The sequence below is a fragment of the Brassica oleracea genome, chromosome C1, assembly GCF_000695525.1.
Source record: "Brassica oleracea var. oleracea cultivar TO1000 chromosome C1, BOL, whole genome shotgun sequence".
Lineage (NCBI taxonomy): Eukaryota > Viridiplantae > Streptophyta > Magnoliopsida > Brassicales > Brassicaceae > Brassica > Brassica oleracea.
Window position 1 is genome coordinate 28,761,684 of NC_027748.1, and position 5,486 is coordinate 28,767,169.

At 27.0% G+C, this 5,486-nt stretch overlaps 1 long non-coding RNA gene across 5 annotated transcripts; it reads right to left on the reverse strand.

Moving 5' to 3' along the window:
- Positions 1–1,374: 1,374 nt before the first annotated feature.
- Positions 1,375–2,702, reverse strand: LOC106313157. 5 transcript variants are annotated; one of them, XR_001264310.1, is made up of 5 exons: positions 2,540–2,702; positions 2,314–2,448; positions 2,104–2,210; positions 1,746–1,940; positions 1,375–1,463 (listed from the first exon to the last, which is right to left on the reverse strand). It is a non-coding gene; the product is annotated as an uncharacterized LOC106313157 (long non-coding RNA). The 5 variants fall into 5 exon arrangements; XR_001264314.1 differs by having other exon boundaries at positions 1,376–1,463; positions 1,786–1,940; XR_001264309.1 differs by having other exon boundaries at positions 1,446–1,535.
- Between the last annotated feature and the right edge of the window lie 2,784 nt (positions 2,703–5,486).

The window sequence follows — 5,486 nt, forward strand, 5'->3', positions numbered from 1 at the left end:
AATATCAATAAAATACCAAACGTATTTTTTTGTTCTTAAATATACATGTATGCATTTTTATATTTTAAAGTTTCAAATGAAGATTTTTTTAGACAGTAACATATATAAAATTGATAATATTAGTTATATAGTTGAACCAAATCGAATAAAGATACAAACAATAAGAGCAAAACAAAAATCTTCTTTATAATTTTTGTAATTGTGATGAAATTTCATATAATTTATAATTTCAGTATATTTATTAGAATGATGATATTTATTGTTATTTTTTCAACATGATATATATTACTTATTTACAATAAGTTGCATTTTGTTTATATATTTATTTTTCATTTAAAAAATACAACATTTTTATTATACTAGATTGATCTGCTTGATTTGCATTTGTTCTGCTTGGTCTGCATTTTTGTTTGATCTGCATTTGTGGACCTAACCTTTATTTTGTAATATCTAATAATCTATTAACACTGAAGTATAAAAAAAAAATAACCCTCAGTTTTCTTCAATAATTACATAGCCACGCCACTGCCATAAAACTATGCCGTTTTGTACTGACTCATTTATTTTGGAATTGAATGAATGTGTTGGGCTTATGAAACCTTATGGCCCATATCATAATCACAATTATATTATTCAACCTTCAAACCGAATACCGAATTCACATCACGTCCGACAAAAGATTTAATGCCAGTACCATTAAAAAAACACAAGATTTAATCTATCCATATTCGAAACAAAAAAATTCAAAACAATTTCTGCTTATACACAATTAAAATTACATAAAAAATATCTTAACAAAATATTCCTTTTCCAAAACAAAACAACATTATTTTTATTCCTATTTCTACGCACAATTTCTTCATAACTACCACAATCCGCATATTCTGATTTTAATTCTTGCAACACACATCATGCTTATCGTCAAAAAGTATATTCTCTTTGTTATATGATATCAAAAATAAGAAAAGAATATTAATTAATATTACAGTCATAAATTTTGTAAGATTTTTCACGTAGCTCACAACTAACAAAATCTTTTATTACTTTTTCCAATCACAACTATATATATATATATACACTTCATCTAACGTCACAAACATATCAAAAAAAAAAAAAACTAAATCCTAAACATGTCTATCGTGACTGCTTATACTCCTTTCACAAAACTAAGACCTTTCAAAAACAGTTGGAGAGTTCAAGTGAAATGTTTACATTCATGGAAGCAACACACATCTTTCGGAGGTGATAGCTTTGAGATGGTTTTAGCAGACCAATGGGTAACTTTTCATCTACACCATTTCTTCTCTTTTAACATTACTTATGTTCCTTTGAATCTAATATATTCTTGTGTTTTTTAGGGAAACAAGATCCATGCTTCCTGCAAACCAAGTCTCATGTACCGGTTCAACGTGTTTTACTCATTGATAAATGGGGAGTTGTTCAAAACGTATCCGTAACTGCAGCTGGTGGTCAGTACCGAACAACACAGCATAAGTACAGGATGACAATAGCAGATGATGCTGTGTTTTCGGGTTCTGATTTAGCGGATGAAAGACATTTACCATCTCTTGCCAAGTATGAAGAAATTCAAAATGGAACTCTAAACCAAATTTCCTCATAGGTAATATATAATTCGATTTTATTCATATACATATACATATTTCTTTCATAATCTAAGTTAGGCTAAATATTTTTACATTGCTTTCAACTTATGATTTAGTTATTATAGATAAGTAATTACTAACCGTTTTATAAGTATGTTGATCGTCAGGGTGGTTGACTTACTCATTGGTCTTCGCTCCCTATGCTCTGTGATGTCAAAAGTTAATCTCATCTCTCTGTCTTTGTCTCCGTACTCAGTGTGAGCTTCTCTTATCACTTATGATGACTGTCCATCTATTTCTCCATAACGGATTAGTTGGTCTACTATTACTTCCCGCCTGTAAAGTGTATCTGATTTCAAATATCCTATATGCTCTGAACAATAATATTTTTAAATCTACCACTTAAATAGAACTGAGACAATCAAGTCATTCCATCCTGTTACTGAGAGTAAATTAAAATCAGCCTTCTAAACAAACCAAAGGAGAGCTTTTACCATACCTTCACCGATCAAAGGATTGCAGACGATTTATCCCTGTTTTAAAAACTGAAGCCGTGATCTGTCTTTCCGAGTCAAGGGTCTTGGTATTCCATACCTTAGCTGGTCTCTGAAAAATAAAAACAAATATTGTAGATTAGACAAAACTAATCGTAATAAGCATATGACTGGAAGCATAATTTTTTTTGATAGAAACGGAATCAAGGACAAACCCTGAAGGACTCTTTCTAGCACGAGAACCTGTCTTCGTGGACGTGATTATCTTCTATCAATGAAGATTTTGACTTTTCAATATGATGTCTCCAAAGTCGAAACGTGATGGCCGATCTACTCATGGAAACAGAAATCTATCGACATAAGAAATAAACAATTAAAGTTTTTAGGTCTTCAAAAATTAATCCTTTCAACTGAATCCAAAAAAAAATTAACCAGTCTAACCTTTCTGAGAATAGATCGATGGATTTAAAAAATAGTTGAGTCGATGAAGTTGATAAACAGAAAATAGCTTTCAGTGGATGTGATTCTTCGATCCCTTTTTTTTACTGATGAATATCGAAGCAGAGATAAGAGAGAGAGAGAGAGAGAGAGAGAGATAGGAAAAAAAGTGGTTACTTTTTTTTTGGATAAACGTTTTTTTTTTCCCGGAATAAACAGTTATAAACTGGGCTTCATTTACAACTTTTATTTTGGGCCATAATATTCATAAATTTATTGGATTATGCATTACTAAAATCAATATATCCCAATGATAATAAATATGAAAATTAATAGATAAGATGTAGATATTTGGCTGGGTGTATATTTTAATCAAATTAAATTTCAGATACAAATATTTATATTTGATTTTTCAATTTATATGGTATACATATAAATGATATAAAATACATATATCTAATTTTCAATTAATACAGTCTTTTTAAAAACAATTTGGCTTTACACTGTATATTAATACATAGTTAGATTTAACAAAAATATTACTATCTAACTGACGCAATTGATGTCCAATTAAAAAAAATATATAGCACAAAATACTATCACAAATGAAACCATATAATTGTTATGTTTTAAAATCTATTTATAAATATCGAAAAATACTATTATAAAAAACCAGACATGTGATATAAAACAAATATGTAATATGGAAAAATGTATTTTATATCTTTATGAATTATTTTCTATAAACTATTAATTTTATGAAATATATACCCACGCGGGCGTGGAGGTCAAAAACTAGTATATATTATTAAGAGAAAGACATTGTGTTGGACCTAACATTTATTTTTTAAGTTTTTAAATTAAAAACAGATTCTACTTTATGGTTAAACCTATATTAAATTATTAATCTATATTATTAAAACTGAAGTATTTTTTAATACTGTTTGGAAACATGAATAACAGTGAGAATTCGGCCATAAAAACACAAACTTTACACGAATCGCCAAAAAAAATCTGTACTCGAGTTTGACCAAAAAAATATTGTATTTTTATTGGCTTTTTTAGTTTATTAAGCAACTTAAGATTGACTGGTCATTTTAGCACACCGTGAACCCACAGTTAAGACAGTGCTAAGTAGACATTAAATGTTGGCGTTAAGCGAAACGACGTCGTTTTCAAATGAGATGAAACGACGTCGTTTTACATGATTTGAAAATAAAAAGAAATATACCCCTGGATTTGAACTCGGGTTGATTAGGACAAATGGCAAAGTATTTTACCACTGGACTAGTGGCACTTTCAATTGTGTTACTAACACATTTAATTTTATTTGGTACTGATTGAATATAAAAAAATTCTCTAAAAACTTTAAAATATCTTTAAAATTCCAAAAAATTGAAAAAAAAATTATTAAATTAATTTTGAAATTAAAATTAAAAATAAAATTTTATTTTTCTTTAAAAAATAAAAAAACTTCCAAAATTTTCGTTTTTTTAATTCCAAAAAAATTTAAAAATTCAAAGAAAATGCAAAAATAACATTCTCTTAATGTATGTAAATTAAAAAATTGAAAATTTTGGAAGATAATTGATTTTTTTAAAGAAAAGTAAAAATTTATTTTAATTTTAATTTCAAAATAAATTTTATAATTTTTTTATTTTTAATTTTTTTGGAATTTTAAAGATCTTTTAAAGTTTTTAAATATTTTTTTTATATTCAATCAGTACTAAATAAAAATAAATATGTTAGTAACTCCATTGAAAGTGTCACTAGCCTAGTGGTAAAATACCTTGCAATTTGTCCCGACCAACCCGAGTTCAAATCCAAGGGTCTACTTTTTTTTTATTTTCAAATCATGTAAAACGACGTTGTTTCACTTAACGCCAACAATAAACGACGTCAAATTTTTCTGTTAAATTTGCTGACGGCGTGCTAAATTGGCAACTCAATGAAAACATTGTTAATTAATTTTAAAGCTAATGAAAGTTTTGTGTTTTTTTTTGCCACCTCAAAAGTTCATGTTTCTTTAGGCAATTCGTGCAAAATTCGTGTTTTTTTGGCCGAATTCTCGAATAACAGTATAAATGAGAATTGTTTGTAAAACATTGATAAAAGTATAAAAAAGAAGAAGTATAATGTCATTTTAGTAACTTTATTAATATAATTAAATTAATTGACTTTCTATATTTTACTCATTTTAACAATTTCATGAATTATATTACATTAACAATACATCACATCATTAATTATATTACCTTATGCTAATAATAGTGCAGATTTTTATTTATTAGTTAATCAACATTACCTTTGTACCAATTATAAAATAAAACATGTAAAATAGCTGAGTTTTGTATATGGTCAAAACGTTTGGTTTAGTTTGTTTTACTAAAACTTTTTAAATATATTTTAGTTTCAATCGGTGGAAAATTACGTAGCCAAAAACATAATTTAAAACATTTTTAGTGAATAAAATAATTACTTAAATCAAAATAATAAAAATGTATTACATTTATTTTCACTTAATTTTTCACTCCATATAATTTTTTTACTAAATAAAAATCTCTTTCAATTTCACTTAATTTAGCCAAACACATAGAAAGATTCATTTTTATTTAGTTTATAAAATCAGTTAAGTATGAACATTGGCTATCTATTTATGTACGGATTGTTCTTTTCGAGTATCGTTATTTTTTTGTTTTGAAACTTGTCTCCGCTTGAATATTATAAATTTATGAATGGGTTTTGAGTTGGCTCCTTCTGTGTCTGGATGAGTTCGATTCTAATGTATAGGAACCTAAAAATATCTAAATAAGAAATATATCTGAAACGGATTTGGATATTTGTACCAAAAATAATCATATTACCAGATTTGGTCCACGTCTTCTGAATACAATTAAGTATATTACGACGCATCTAAAATATATATGACGTTAATTATGAAAAATAAATA